At 38.0% G+C, this 17,425-nt stretch overlaps 1 pseudogene; it reads left to right on the top strand.

The window, feature by feature from the left end:
- Positions 1 to 16,704, top strand: part of LOC145106939 (receptor-like protein kinase FERONIA) — a 37,605-nt pseudogene extending 20,901 nt beyond the window's left edge.
- Positions 16,705 to 17,425: the final 721 nt, after the last annotated feature.

Below are 17,425 nucleotides of genomic sequence, written 5' to 3'. Positions count from 1 at the left end.
CTGATGTGTGTCTAAATATTAAGATAAAATGTCATATATTGCAATAACATATAATCACATAAAGATATACACCTTGCTCAACATGTTACAAGGTGAAATGAAATTGACAGCAACTTTTTGTTGTATACAGTTTCTGTTACTGTTCTTAGAAAATTTATAGAAAAATCATCAAAGCTCTAAATCCAAATCCGCAAATTCTAAGAGTTTGGAATATGTGTCTAGTTTGTTCGTAAATTTTATCATGATTTTTAGTGATCTCTAACAGAGGTGAAAATGTTCATAATCACAGACTGGTCCGGGTTTGCCTTTGAAATGATAGGCAGTTTTGTAAAAATCACCATAAATTGTAGAAAAATCATATGGAGATGTGCAAATAGTCATTTTAACGCTAAGAGTTTGAACTACTTGCACCTAGAACAGTTTTGAAAACTAAAATATTTAAGTTGACCAAAACAGTCCGTGATCGAAGTTCATCTTTTCTGATGTAATCTGTTAGAAAAAGTTTAATTGTGTTCTTGATGATTTTACTTGTATTCCCCCCTTAAAACTTAAGAAAACATGTAAATGTAGGGGTATGAACTCACCTTATGTGTTCTTAGAGGATGGATGTTGGAGAAGAGAAGTGTTAAAGTCAAAAACACTTAGAAGATGCCTTGACGAATCGAGAACCAAGAGTGGAAGAAAGCTTGATGATTAACCTTGGAAGTCTTGAAATTGAGAGAGAATGGTGTAGAAAATGAGTGACTTAAGCCTTGTATTTATACTAGTAAGAATTACTATTCATATATAATTCTTTAATAATAAGTGTTAAATGTTGACATTCTCCATATAACTAGTTAGTGTATATGACATATTCATGATGTAATCATGACAAATGTTTCTAGAAGATGGTTAATACTAATTGGCTAATAATAGTAATTTTTAAAACGTAAATAGTAAATAGTAGGTAGTAAATAGTAAATAGTAAATAGTAAATAGTAAATATGATGAGATTTTTACAATTTTCATATTTGTAAACCCCGTTAAGCCATGTTTAAGAGTCTTACACAGCCCCCGATAATTGTGCAATAGTGTTTTATCGCTTTGGTTCGTTGTTTAGCACTGTTAAGGGTAAGGAAAATCAAACACATGAATTTTCCAAATGATGTTTTCTCATTAAAATAGCGAATTGTACAACGTAAAACTTAACATACAAGGGTTAATGGAGTTGACCGGTTTGACTTGTTGACTTTGTTTGACTTTGACTTGACCGAAATTTGACGGTTGTCACATCATCCCCCCGTTAGAAGAAATTTCGTCCCGAAATTTTGTATTTTTGACTGGGACTTCAAGAGTTCAGGAAGAGATGTGGATACTTTTGTTTCATCTGATCCTCGCGTTCCCAGGTGAATTCGGGTCCTCGTTTAGTGTTCCAACGGACCTTCACGATGGGAATACGACTTTGTTTCGTTCGTTTGATTCCCCGATCCATGATTTCGACTGGTTCCGCCACGAAGTGGAGATTTTCGTTAACTTCGATTTCGTCGAGTGGTATTACGAGTGTCTCACCAGACAAACACTTCTTTAGGTTCGACACGTGAAATGTGGGATGTACTTTGTCGAGTTCCTGAGGTAATCGAAGTTTGTATGCTACTGGCCCAATCCTAGCAAGGATTTCGAATGGCCCGATGTACCTTGGATTTAGTTTCCCGCGTTTGCCGAATCGTATCATTCCTTTCCAAGGGGAAACTTTTAGTAGTACACGATCACCCACCTGGAATTCCAAGGGTTTGCGTCGTTTGTCTGCGTAACTCTTTTGCCGATCGCGAGACGCTTTCAGTCTTTCTCGAATTTGAACGATCTTTTCTGTGGTTTCCCTTATGATTTCAGGGCCAGTGAGGGTGCTATTAGAGACTTGCCCTCTAGCTAGCTGTGTATCCCCCACCTCAGCCCAACACAGGGGTGATCTGCATTTGCGACCGTAAAGAGCTTCGAATGGAGCCACTTTGATGCTAGTATGATAGCTGTTATTGTAGGAAAATTCGATAAGCGGTAGATGGGTATCCCATGCTTTACCGAAGTCTATCACACAAGCTCTTAACATGTCTTCCAACGTTTGAATGGTTCGTTCGCTCTGTCCGTCGGTTTGTGGGTGGTAGGCCGTACTCATGTCAAGCCTAGTTCCCAATGATTTTTGTAGAGACTGCCAAAACCGTGAGGTAAATCTACTATCTCTATCGGAGATAATGGATATCAGCACACCATGGAGTCGTACAATCTCTTTGATGTACGTTCTAGTCAGCTTCTCCATCTTGTCAGTTTCTTTTATCGGTAGGAAGTGTGCTGATTTGGTCAATCTGTCTACGATTACCCATATGGTGTCAAGCCCGCCCGATGTCTTAGGCAGCTTGGTTATGAAGTCCATGGTTATTCGTTCCCACTTCCACTGAGGTATATCCGGCTGTTGTAATAGCCCGGATGGTTTCTGGTATTCGATTTTGACCTTGGCGCAAGTCAGACACTTGCTCACATAGGTAGCAATCTCAGCTTTCATGTTCGGCCACCAGTATAATTTCTTGAGGTCCAGATACATCTTATCCGACCCGGGATGGATGGAGTATCGAGTCTTGTGTGCTTCATTCATGACGACGTCTCGGAGTCCACCGAACTTCGGTGTCCAAATCTGGTTCATGATATAACGTGCTCCATCATCCTTGACTTCTAAGTTTTTATCCATTCCCCTTAATGTCTCTCCTGCCACCTTTTCTGGTTTCAAAGCTTGCAGTTGAGCTTCCTTGATTTGTATGGTCAGGTGGGAATGGATTGTCATTGTTAAGGATTTTACTCGGCGGCCCGAGTACTCCTTCCTGCTTAGAGCATCGGCCACTACATTGGCCTTGCCCGGATGATAACAAATTTCGCACTCGTAGTCATTCAGCAACTCTACCCATCTCCTCTGTCGCATGTTGAGCTCTTTCTGATTGAGGATATGCTGAAGACTTTTGTGATCAGTGACGATAGTGCATTTCGTGCCGTAGAGGTAGTGTCTCCAGATCTTCAAAGCGAATACTACTGCTCCTAATTCCAGGTCGTGGGTAGTATAATTAACCTCGTGCGTCTTAAGCTGTCTTGATGCATACGCGATAACCTTCCCTCTCTGCATGAGCACACATCCGAGGCCTTGATTCGAAGCATCACAGTACACTATGAAGTCTTCGGTTCCCTCTGGGAGAGACAAGATCGGTGCGCTGCATAGGGCTTGTTTTAACGTTTGGAAAGCAGTTTCTTGTTTATTTTCCCACTTGAATATCACACCTTTTTGCGTCAAGGTGGTGAGTGGTTTCGCAATCTTGGAGAAGTTTTGTATAAATCTTCGGTAGTAGCCAGCAAGCCCAAGGAATTGTCGAATTTCGGTTGGCGTCTTGGGTGCTGACCAATTCTCGATTGCCTTGATCTTGGAGGGATCCACATGTATGCCTTTCTCACTTACCACATGGCCAAGGAAATCGACTTCTCTAATCCAGAATTCAAACTTAGAGAACTTAGCATAAAGCTTCTCCGCTCTTAGTGTCTCTAGCACTTGGCGTAGATGTAGGCGATGCTCTTCTTCGCTTCGCGAGTAGATCAAGATATCGTCGATGAATACGATTACAAACTTGTCTAGGTAGGGTCGACACACTCTATTCATTAGGTCCATGAATACCGCAGGTGCGTTTGTTAAACCGAAGGCCATCACCACAAACTCGTAGTGCCCATAGCGAGTTCTGAATGCAGTTTTGGGAATATCTTCTTCTTGAACTCGTAGCTGATGGTAACCTGACCTTAGGTCGATCTTTGAGAAGAAATTTGCTCCTTGGAGTTGGTCGAAAAGGTCGTCGATTCGGGGTAGAGGATATCGGTTCTTGATGGTGAGTTTGTTTAGTTCCCGATAGTCGATGCACATGCGAAAGGATCCGTCCTTCTTCTTTACAAAAAGGACTGGTGCTCCCCAAGGTGAGAAGCTTGGTCTGATGAACCCTTTGCTCAAAAGCTCGTTCAACTGACTGGACAACTCTTGCATTTCTTTTGGTGCGAGGCGGTATGGAGCTCTGGCTACGGGGGTAGCTCCGGGTATTAAGTCAATTCTGCAATCGACTTGTCATGCGAGTGGTACACCAGGAAGATCTTCTGGGAACACATCCGGGAAGTTACACACTTCGGGGATGTCTTTCACGTCTTGTTTCTTGTCTACTACGTGGGCCAAGAAGGCGTGGTACTCCTTCCGGAGATACTTTTGGGATTTGATGCATGAGATGATTTGTAAATTCGCACTAGGTTTGTCACCATAGATGAGAAGGGTTTCGTCATTTGGTAGATTGAGGCGAACGGCCCTTTCGTAACATAGAATGTCGGCACCAAGTTTTCATAACACGTAATTCCGTTAATGACTTTGTGAGACATTTACTTCAAATTACCATTAAGTCCTGTATTGTAACCAGAGTCTCCTTGAGGGAGAGCGTGATAGTTGTGTATAGATCTATATTGGGTTTGACAAACCCACACCTAAACTGCATGCAACAGTTAGACCGATAGGTCTGGGGTGACAAATGTCATAACATTTCCGACGCCTGAAGAACGTCGTTTTAGGCAACCTTGGTCATAGTATGGTTATAATAAACTCACATAAAGTATTAATAAACATTGGAATTTACGGGAACTTCATTAAAATTTAACGAGTTTATGTCGATTTAAACTTGTATTGTTTTACTATAAATGTGACAAATTACTTGTACATTTCGGTCTTTGGGTTTTAAGACTACATTTACACATTAAGGAAAATATTGGATTTTCTAACACAAATACTACTTTTACAAACGAAAGGCTTTTAATAATACCAAACAAAAAAAACTTATGAACTCACCAACCTTTGTGTTGACACTTTTTCAAACAACTTGTATTCTCAGGAAATCATTAAACAGGTAACCAAGTGCTTTTGAGGATGGGGCGCTAAGGCGTCTACTATTTCATATTTTGTCAACATATTGTAATTGATTCGTAAACATGTAATTCATGCAATGATGTCACTTTTTCAATTATATATATGTTGGTTGTGTTTGCTTCAATTACTATTACAATTGTTGTTATGATACTATACATGAAGTCCTCCACCCCCGGACGTTTCCGCCATCCTTGGTTTGGGGGTGTGACAGATTGGTATCAGAGCACAGTTTATAGTAAATTAAGTATATCAAACCACATAAGATATACAAACTATAAACACAATTGGGACTAATAGTCTCTGATTTGTGCATTTTTCAAATAAATATACTCTTAGAAAATAAATGATTTTCTTGATTAAAGTATACATACATACATTACATGCTCGCATGGTATCATAACTAGCGAAAACATAAAGCAAAAGAAGAAGAGTTGAACATTTTGAGTATGCCTTAGTATATGTGGATTAAATCTGGGAAGGATATAGCCTGATCAACTATATCTGTCCGGGAATTTACTTGCATATACCGGGGGATGGTCAGGATGGACAACAAATCTAACAAACCTAATAACACACTACAAATGGATACTTTAAGAACTCAAAACTAAACATTTACAAATACTATAGGAGTATTTTGTGTTACTATAATAAATTATCTGAGAATTAAATAGGTCTTTATTTATAGATCAATAGCTGCTAAGTGGATGCGCTAAGGTCATATGTAACTAAGATGCTATAGACTTAGAATTTATGTATCTTTGTTTCACTTCCTGTCCTTGTTTAGTTGTGGTCTTGGAGTTAGGGTCATCTATTCGAAGGACTATTATATCTTAATCACATATGACTGGTATGCACTTTGCAACTAATTTAGTAACCGATAAAGATCATTTTAAAATATAATATATTAATTATGTCCCGACTAAATAAGTGTATGTAAAACTTTTACAAACAGTCATATACTTGGAAACAAGGAGACTCAAATAAAATATTTTATACTTTCATTTTACCTCATAACCCAATGTATTGGGTCAATTAAAAGTATAAAATCGTATGTATCGTAAACATACCGGAAAACAACGTAATAATATACTTTATGTATAAAAGATTTCTCTTCCTATAAATATACTTTTACTAAAAGTACATTGGTTTACGACTTACGACAGAACCATGCCGCCAAGGAGAAGACCAAGACCTTCCGGCAACATAGCAACACCTCCTCTGCCGCTGCCTCCACAGTTTGATCCTGCGATGTTCCAGGCTGCAGTAACAGCAGCCGTAACGGCCGCAATATCACAGATAGGGACAAACGGAGATGGTGGTTCTGGATCGGGTGCTACAAACTCTAACCATGGAGACAGTACGTGGCGTACAAGAGAGTGTTCCTACAAAGACTTCACCAATGGCAAACCCGACAACTTCAATGGGAGCGGGGGAGTCATCACTTTAATGCAATGGTTTGAAAAGACTGAAGTAGTCTTTCAAGTGTGCTCTTGCCCCGAAGTGAGCAAAGTTAAGTTCGCAGCCTTCACTTTCACCGGCCGGGCCCTTACTTGGTGGAACTGTCGGATTAATTCACTTACTCTCGAAGTAGCTAGCTCCATATCCTGGGCAGAACTAAAAACCTTGATGATGAAGGAGTACTGGCCGAGAGGTGAAATTCAAAAGCTGGAACAAGAACTTTGGAACCTCAGGATGACGGGCTCCGACCTTGAAACCTACACCACCCGATTCAATGAATTGGCTCTCCTCTGCCCAACAATGGTTACTCCGGAGGAGAAAAAGGTGGAGCGATACCTTTGGGGACTGTCTCCCCAAGTGCAAAGTAGTGTCCTGGCTTCAAGGCCAACTACTTTTGACAGTGCCAGGGAGCTGGCACAACAACTTGTTGACCACCGAGCCGGTCATAATACTACAACCACCACCACTGATCAATCAAAAGGGGGAAACAACAAAAGGAAGTTCTGGAACCAAAAGAAGAGCCAACCAGCACAGGACCCCGCTAAGAAGCAACAAACTGTTGCTGTCCATGCTGCCACTAATGCTGCCACTACTGCTACCACTCCAACACTACCGAAGCCATATGTTGGAACCCTACCTAAGTGCAACAAGTGCAACTTTCACCACAATGGTGCTTGTAGGGAGATGCACTCTAACAACTGCGACAGGAAGGGGCACACTGCTCGTTTCTGTAAAGCGCCGGCTCGACCAATCAACCAAGTCGCTAGTACGGGGGCAACCCGAACCTGCTACAACTGTGGAGACGCCGGTCACTTCAAAAGAAACTGCCCCAAAGCACAAGCCCCTAATACTGGTGGAGTAGGAAGAGTCCTGGCAATAGGACATGGGGAAGCAGTCGAGGATCCCACGGTGGTTACCGGTACGTTTCTCCTCAATAACTCTTATGCATGCGTACTATTCGATAGTGGAGCGGAGAGGAGTTTCGTGAGCCACCAATATAAACAATTACTTGAACAAAATCCCCAATCACTAAAGGATACTTATGTAGTAGAAATGGCAAATGGGAAAGTAGAACGCACTAGCGATATATACTCAGAGTGTACTCTCACTCTAGACAACCATACATTTAAAATTCGCACTAGGTTTGTCACCATAGATGAGAAGGGTTTCGTCATTTGGTAGATTGAGGCGAACGGCCCTTTCATAACATAGAATGTCGGCACGGTGAGGAACTAACCAATCCATCCCGATGATTACGTCGAAGCTTTTTATGGTGACCGGCATCAGGTCAATTTTAAATGTATGGTTGTCTAGAGTGAGAGTACACTCTGAGTATATATCGCTAGTGCGTTCTACTTTCCCATTTGCCATTTCTACTACATAAGTATCCTTTAGTGATTGGGGATTTTGTTCAAGTAATTGTTTATATTGGTGGCTCACGAAACTCCTCTCCGCTCCACTATCGAATAGTACGTATGCATAAGAGTTATTGAGGAGAAACGTACCGGTAACCACCGTGGGATCCTCGACTGCTTCCCCATGTCCTATTGCCAGGACTCTTCCTACTCCACCAGCATTAGGGGCTTGTGCTTTGGGGCAGTTTCTTTTGAAGTGACCGGCGTCTCCACAGTTGTAGCAGGTTCGGGTTGCCCCCGTACTGGCGACTTGGTTGATTGGTCGAGCCGGCGCTTTACAGAAACGAGCAGTGTGCCCCTTCCCGTCGCAGTTGTTACAGTGCATCTCCCTACAAGCACCATTGTGGTGAAAGTTGCACTTGTTGCACTTAGGTAGGGTTCCAGCATATGGCTTCGGTGGTGCTGGAGTGGTAGCAGTAGTGGCAGCATTAGTGGCAGCATGGACAGCAACAGTTTGTTGCTTCTTAGCGGGGTCCTGTGCTGGTTGGCTCTTCTTTTGGTTCCAGAACTTCCTTTTGTTGTTTCCCCCTTTTGATTGATCAATGGCGGTGGTTGTAGTATTATGACCGACTCGGTGGTCAACAAGTTGTTGTGCCAGCTCCCTGGCACTGTCAAAAGTAGTTGGCCTTGAAGCCAGGACACTACTTTGCACTTGGGGAGACAGTCCCCAAAGGTATCGCTCCACCTTTTTCTCCTCCGGAGTAACCATTGTTGGGCAGAGGAGAGCCAATTCATTGAATCGGGTGGTGTAGGTTTCAAGGTCGGAGCCCGTCATCCTGAGGTTCCAAAGTTCTTGTTCTAGCTTTTGAATTTCACCTCTCGGGCAGTACTCCTTCATCATCAAGGTTTTTAGTTCTGCCCAGGATATGGAGCTAGCTACTTCGAGAGTAAGTGAATTAATCCGACAGTTCCACCAAGTAAGGGCCCGGCCGGTGAAAGTGAAGGTTGCGAACTTAACTTTGCTCGCTTCGGGGCAAGAGCACACTTGAAAGACTACTTCAGTCTTTTCAAACCATTGCATTAAAGTGATGACTCCCCCGCTCCCATTGAAGTTGTCGGGTTTGCCATTGGTGAAGTCTTTGTAGGAACACTCTCTTGTACGCCACGTACTGTCTCCATGGTTAGAGTTTGTAGCACCCGATCCAGAACCACCAGCTCCGTTTGTCCCTATCTGCGATATTGCGGCCGCTACGGCTGCTGTTACTACAGCCTGGAACATCGCAGGATCAAACTGTGGAGGCAGCGGCGGAGGAGGTGTTGCTATGTTGCCGGAAGGTCTTGGTCTTCTCCTTGGCGGCATGGTTCTGTCGTAAGTCGTAAACCAATGTACTTTTAGTAAAAGTATATTTATAGGAAGAGAAATCTTTTATACATAAAGTATATTATTACGTTGTTTTCCGGTATGTTTACGATACATACGATTTTATACTTTTAATTGACCCAATACATTGGGTTATAAGGTAAAATGAAAGTATAAAATATTTTATTTGAGTCTCCTTGTTTCCAAGTATATGACTGTTTGTAAAAGTTTTACATATACTAATTTAGTCGGGACATAATTAATATATTATATTTTAAAATGATCTTTATCGGTTACTAAATTAGTTGCAAAGTGCATACCAGTCATATGTGATTAAGATATAATAGTCCTTCGAATAGATTACCCTAACTCCAAGACCACAACCAAACAAGGACAGGAAGTGAAACAAAGATACATAAATTCTAAGTCTATAGCATCTTAGTTACATATGACCTTAGCGCATCCACTTAGCAGCTATTGATCTATAAATAAAGACCTATTTAATTATCAGATAATTTATTATAGTAACACAAAATACTCCTATAGTATTTGTAAATGTTTAGTTTTGAGTTCTTAAAGTATCCTTTTGTAGTGTGTTATTAGGTTTGTTAGATTTGTTGTCCATCCTGACCATCCCCCGGTATATGCAAGTAAATTCCCGGACAGATATAGTTGATCAGGCTATATCCTTCCCAGATTTAATCCACATATACTAAGGCATACTCAAAATGTTCAACTCTTCTTCTTTTGCTTTATGTTTTCGCTAGTTATGATACCATGCGAGCATGTAATGTATGTATGTATACTTTAATCAAGAAAATCATTTATTTTCTAAGAGTATATTTATTTGAAAAATGCACAAATCAGAGACTATTAGTCCCAATTGTGTTTATAGTTTGTATATCTTATGTGGTTTGATATACTTAATTTACTATAAACTGTGCTCTGATACCACTCTGTCACACCCCCAAACCAAGGATGGCGGAAACGTCCGGGGGTGGAGGACTTCATGTATAGTATCATAACAACAATTGTAATAGTAATTGAAGCAAACACAACCAACATATATATAATTGAAAAAGTGACATCATTGTATGAATTACATGTTTACGAATCAATTACAATATGTTGACAAAATATGAAATAGTAGACGCCTTAGCGCCCCATCCTCAAAAGCACTTGGTTACCTGTTTAATGATTTCCTGAGAATACAAGTTGTTTGAAAAAGTGTCAACACAAAGGTTGGTGAGTTCATAAGTTTTTTTGTTTGGTATTATTAAAAGCCTTTCGTTTGTAAAAGTAGTATTTGTGTTAGAAAATCCAATATTTTCCTTAATGTGTAAATGTAGTCTTAAAACCCAAAGACCGAAATGTACAAGTAATTTGTCATATTTATAGTAAAACAATACAAGTTTAAATCGACATAAACTCGTTAAATTTTAATGAAGTTCCCGTAAATTCCAATGTTTATTAATACTTTATGTGAGTTTATTATAACCATACTATGACCAAGGTTGCCTAAAACGACGTTCTTCAGGCGTCGGAAATGTTATGACATTTGTCACCCCAGACCTATCGGTCTAACTGTTGCATGCAGTTTAGGTGTGGGTTTGTCAAAACCAATATAGATCTATACATAACTATCACGCTCTCCCTCAAGGAGACTCTGGTTACAATACAGGACTTAATGGTAATTTGAAGTAAATGTCTCACAAAGTCATTAACGGAATTACGTGTTATGAAAACTTGGTACCGTATGGCCGTACCTTGCTTAATGAAAATATCCTTTGTATAAATGTACCCTTTTTAAATGTATGTGTTATGTAATGTATCATAAACTATACCTATTATAGTTTATCAACCAAGGGTAGTACGTAGTAATGTATGCAAACTATATTCAAAATAGTTTATTAAATGTTTGAATGTATCGGTTGTACTTTGATTATAATCACTTGTTATTCTTTATATTTTATATGTCCAAATCCATTTGTAAACTGATGTGTGTCTAAATATTAAGATAAAATGTCATATATTGCAATAACATATAATCACATAAAGATATACACCTTGCTCAACATGTTACAAGGTGAAATGAAATTGACAGCAACTTTTTGTTTTATACAGTTTCTGTTACTGTTCTTAGAAAATTTATAGAAAAATCATCAAAGCTCTAAATCCAAATCCGCAAATTCTGAGAGTTTGGAATATGAGTCTAGTTTGTTCGTAACTTTTATCATGATTTTTAGTGATCTCTAACAGAGGTGAAAATGTTCATAATCACAGACTGGTCCGGGTTTGCCTCTGAAATGATAGGCAGTTTTGTAAAAATCACCATAAATTGTAGAAAAATCATATGGAGATGTGCAAATAGTCATTTTAAAGCTAAGAGTTTGAACTACTTTCACATGGAACAGTTTTGAAAACTAAAATATTTAAGTTGACCAAAACAGTCCGTGATCGAAGTTCATCTTTTCTGATGTAATCTGTTAGAAAAAGTTTAATTGTGTTCTTGATGATTTTACTTGTATTCCCCCCTTAAAACTTAAGAAAACATGTAAATGTAGGGGTATGAACTCACCTTATGTGTTCTTAGAGGATGGATGTTGGAGAAGAGAAGTGTTCAACTCAAAAACACTTAGAAGATGCCTTGACGAATCGAGAACCAAGCGTGGAAGAAAGCTTGATGATTAACCTTGGAAGTCTTGAAATTGAGAGAGAATGGTGTAGAAAATGAGTGACTTAAGCCTTGTATTTATACTAGTAAGAATTACTATTCATATATAATTCTTTAATAATAAGTGTTAAATGTTGACATTCTCCATATAACTAGTTAGTGTATATGACATATTAATGATGTAATCATGACAAATGTTTCTAGAAGGTGGTTAATACTAATTGGCTAATAATAGTAATTTTTAAAACGTAAATAGTAAATAGTAGGTAGTAAATAGTAAATAGTAAATAGTAAATAGTAAATATGATGAGATTTTTACAATTTTCATATTTGTAAACCCCGTTAAGCCATGTTTAAGAGTCTTACACAGCCCCCGATAATTGTGCAATAGTGTTTTATCGCTTTGGTTCGTTGTTTAGCACTGTTAAGGCTAAGGAAAATCAAACACATGAATTTTCCAAATGATGTTTTCTCATTAAAATAGCGAATTGTACAACGTAAACCTTAACATACAAGGGTTAATGGAGTTGACCGGTTTGACTTGTTGACTTTGTTTGACTTTGACTTGACCGAAATTTGACGGTTGTCACATTCAGCATCAGCCGGATGAGGTTTGTCGGCTTCACAAAGCTCTGTATGGTCTCAAGCAAGCCCCTCGTGCTTGGTTTGAGAAATTCTTCACTATGATTACCTCTCTTGGATTTGTCCAGAGTAATCATGATTCTGCTTTGTTTGTTAGATGCTCGAGTACAAGACGAATTCTTTTGTCCTTATATGTGGATGACATGATTATTACTGGTGATGACCATGGTGGTATTGAGTCTTTAAAGCATGATCTAGCTCATCGATTTGCAATGAAGGATTTGGGCTTGATGTGTTATTTCTTGGGTATTGAGGTACCTCAGTCTAAGAAAGGGTATCTTCTTTCTCAGACTAAATATATATCTGACTTGTTTAAATGGGAGGGCCTCTCTGACAATCGGAGTGTTGATACTCCTCTTGAAACTAATGCACGGTACTCTCCTACTGATGGTGTTCCTTTGTCCGATCCGAATCTTTATCGCACTATGTGGGAAGTTTGGTCTATCTCACTGTTACTTGTCCAGATATTGCTCATGTTGTGAGTCAGTTTGTTACTGTTCCTACATCTGTTCATTGGGAGCTATTCTCCGTATTTTGAGATATATTCGTGGCACTCAGTTTCAGACCCTCTTATTTCCCTCGACATCTTCTCTTGAATTACATGCCTATAGTGATGCTGATTGGGATGCTGATCGTCATGATCATAAATCCACCAACGGATTTTGCGTATTTCTTGAAGAGTCTCTCATTTCAAGGAAGAGCAAGAAACAGGACATTATTTCTAGATTTTCCACGGAGGCTAAATATCGTGTTACGGCTGTAACTACATGTGAGATTATCTGCTTCCGGTGGCTGCTTCCAGATATGGTAGTTCACATTTCTTCATCTACTTCCACACATTGTGATAACAAAAATGCGATACAAATTGCGAGGAATTCTGTTTTTCATGAGCGGACGAAGCACATTGAGATTGATTGTCATTTTACCCGTCGTCACCTACAGCTCGAGACCATATCACTTCCGTTTGTTTCATCAATCTTGCAGCTTGCGGATATTTTTACGAAGGCTCTATCGACTTCTCGGTTTCGGTTCTTGTGTGACAAACTCTCAATGCTTATTGTAGTGGCATTGCAAGTTTGAGGGGGGATGTTAGCCTATATATTATTAGGCTACATGTTTGTGGGCCTTTTAGCCTTTAGCCCTTTAGGGTTTTGTCTAGCTAGTATTTATATCTGGCTTGGTCTTTGTAGTCTTTATGCTTTTCATTGTGAACCCTTGTAATTTCTCTTTATCATAATCATATGACAACGTTATCAGTTATCACTTAAGTTGATGTCGGAGTGGATTTTGATTTGATTAATTATGTGATTAAATTATGTATTATTTGATTAATTGTGTGATTAAATTACGTATTATTTGGTTTCATGTACAAATGTCCACTAGTCATCATTGAATGGAGTCAAACAATACTGAAACAGTTTTGTGAATTGGATAACTCCTTTTCACTATTACAGTTTCATACATGGTTTTACTTTTCCGGTTTCATACATGGTTAGTAGGTATGTTTGGCAAAAGTTAATGGCTCCCATTATGGGACAAACTTCAAATCAAATGAGATAAAATTTCAAAAGTTTAAAGAAGAATGAAACAAGTAGCATTTTGATACTCTTACCTCCTAAAATAATTGATCCATCAAATTCCCCTATTAGAAAAATGTGTTAGAATCGCTAGTATTTTCCGTTGGTTAAGGTCATTTCTGATGGATTTTCGATGAAAATGGGTTTGTTAGGGTAATTACTATCGATGCTTTTCCAATGGAATTAGTGTTGGATGCATTCAAACTTTGTTTGACCTATTTTGACTACGTTACTAACGTACTTTCCACAGATACTTTTATCGACAAACTTCCGTCCAACACTTCTAGCGACGGAGTACTGACAAACACATTTTACCGGTGCTTTACCATTAAACCATGACACATAAGGACTACCGATAGGCAAGTACCGATAGATTTGTTTACTTTTAATGACAACGGTTTCTGTCACTATTTCATCGGTAATTTGAGTTTTTGTAAATTTTTAAAAACTAAAAAATCAAGTGTTTTTTTGCACAAAAATGCAGAAAAAACCTACGTATAATACAAATATGCTAAAAATATAATCACATAACAAATTAAACATTATAATAAAAAGCGTCAGAACACAATACAATCTAGTGTCAAATATGTTACATGAAAAATGTCAAATACAAGTATTGATTGTTTAGATTAGAAACATAAAAATAATTTCCGTATGGCGAATTACATAGCAAGTTGTTCGGTTGAAAAAAGCCGCTATTTGTGTGCTTCCAGTAAGGCTTGCCTTCGTCGCATTTCTGCCATTTTCAACTCCCTTTATGCTTCGCTTTCTCGCATGATAACTATTTCATGACACAACTTACTTTAAAACCGTTATAGCAATGTAGTTTTGTTTATTATAGGAAAATGTTATCATTTTAATCCATAACAACCACATACTGCACTTTTTATCTAATATAACAATGTACTCATAAGAACAACATATTTTGAGTTTTTTATCCTTTATAACAATCAATGTAAGCAATAATAACAACATACTATACTTTTTGTCCATTATATTAATGTACTAATAATAACGACGTACTTTGAGAGCTTTTATCCATTATAACAATCAATTAAATCAATAATCCTAGTATAGTATACCTTTTTCATTATAGCAATATACTACTAAGAACCACATACTTTAAATTTTAACGATTATAGTAATCAATTTCATCCATAGTAACAACATACTATAGTTTTTATCTACTATATCAACGTACTCCTAATAACAACATATTATACTTCTTATCCATGATAGAAATCAATTTAAAGGTCAGGTTAAGCACGACCTATGGATTTTTTTTGGAAATTTTACATATACACGACCTACGGAGACGATCCTAATGTATACTAATAAATTTATTAAAAGTACAATGTTCTAAAAATAAGAAATAAGAGTAGGATGCTATATAAAAATATACATGAAAGTGCATTGATATGTCTTGCATTTATTCATATCTATAAAATGGAGATAATGCAAACTTGAAGATTGAACATTTATCAGTGGTATGACACATTAACATTCATTTTCTAAGACTTGATTGATCTTGGAGTTATGTTGTTGGCATAATATATTCACAACAGACATATCAAAACATATCAAATTTAACCAACAATAAGTAAAGCAATTAAAATTTTGAAACTTATCACATCCTTCATGTGAAATTTACACACTTTAAAATGAATGTCTATTTTCCATTGAGAACATAATAGCAAGCTACATAAATCCCAAAATTATGATTTCTTAAATGTAATTTGAAAATGAAAAATAAAAAATAAAACCTATTTTATAAGAGATGGTACAAGAGAAAATAAGAGAGAGAAAGTAGAGAGAGATGATGAAGTGGGTTAGTGAAACAAATTAAATAACCCGCTAAAATAGGAGTAGTACCGACGGTAACTCTATTGCTAATTAAGATTTTACCTTGATTGTTTTGTATTTTTTTAATTGAATGGGTTGAGTGAGTTCAAAAAGATACATTTCCGTGTGTTGTGGGTTGAGAAAGATGAAGAAAAATAAAAGAGAAAAAATGATGTATTAATGGGTTTAGTGGGTTGGGATAAATTATGTTCAAGGCCGGTGATCATAACCCGATAGGGGTTACCGATGAAGAGATGAATTTGACTGAATGGGGTAGGATAAATTATGGAAAGGGGACGTTGCATGAGATAGTTGATAAGAGAATAAGTGATGAGATTGTTCCTAATTGTTTGATGAAGTTTGGTGAGGTGGCAAAGAGTTGTTTAAGAATGAAAGGGAGTAAACGTCCGAAGATGGATGAAGTTGTTTGGGGGTTAGAGTTTGCATTGCAATTACTGGAGGCAGCTGAGAAGATAGATGGATAGATGGCAGGTGAGATGAAAGGTGGCAGTGGCATGTCGAGAAATCAAGAATTTATGTTTCCGGTGAAAGGAGAGGATGTGAGTGTAGTTGAGGAGTACGAGTATGATTATGAGCTAGAGGGGTCGACTGGAGTGGGAATACAACATGGATTGACATCGCCTGATGGCAGCAGCCATGAAGTGTTTGTGTCGGAAACGGTTTTACCAAGATGAAGACCAGGGGTAGTATAGTAAAATAGGTTTGGATGATCAGTGGAAGTATAGTAATTTACGTTTGGATGCCTGGTTATCAGTTAAGTTGATCTGGAGTGGATTTTAATTTCATTAATTGTGTGATTAAATTATGTATTATTATAATGTTTCAGGTACAAATGTCAACTACTCATCACTGAATGGAGTAGTCGTGTCAATCGGATAACTCCTTTTCACTTTTATGGTTTCATACATGGTTAGTGGGTATGTTTGGCAAAAGTTAAAGGCTCCCATTGTGGGACAAACTTCAAATCAAATGAGACATTTCAAAAGTTTACAGACGAATAAAACAAGTAGCATTTTAATACTCTTACCTCCTAAAATCATTGATCCTTCAAATTCCCCTATTAGAAAGACGTGTTAGAATCACCGGTCGTTTCCATTGGTTAAGGTCATTTCCGATGGATTTTCGACGAAAATTGGTTTGTTGGATAAAAATGCCGTCAGTAAATATTAAATACCGACCCTTTTCCGATGGATTTAGTGGTCGATGCGTACAATCCTTGTTTGACCTTTTCAAGCACATTACCAACACCTTTTTGACCACATTACCAACGTACTTTCCACATATACTTTTACCGATCCAACACTTTTAGCGACGGAGTACCAACAAACACATTTTGCCGGCGCTTTATCGATAAACCACGACACAGCCGGATTATCGATGGACATGTACCGACGGATTTGTTTACTTTTCATGACAGCTGGTTCCGTCAATATTTCATCGTAGTTTGAATTTTTGTAAAGTATTAAAAACTAAAAAAAAATCAAGTGTTTTTTGCACAAAAATGCAGAATAAACCAATGTATGATACAAATATGCTAAA

Source organism: Lactuca virosa, chromosome 4, assembly GCF_052849685.1.
Source record: "Lactuca virosa cultivar CGN04683 chromosome 4, Lactuca_virosa_CGN04683_v6, whole genome shotgun sequence".
Lineage (NCBI taxonomy): Eukaryota > Viridiplantae > Streptophyta > Magnoliopsida > Asterales > Asteraceae > Lactuca > Lactuca virosa.
Note: the sequence above shows the minus strand (reverse complement) of the source record. Positions and strands in the feature narration are given on the sequence as shown.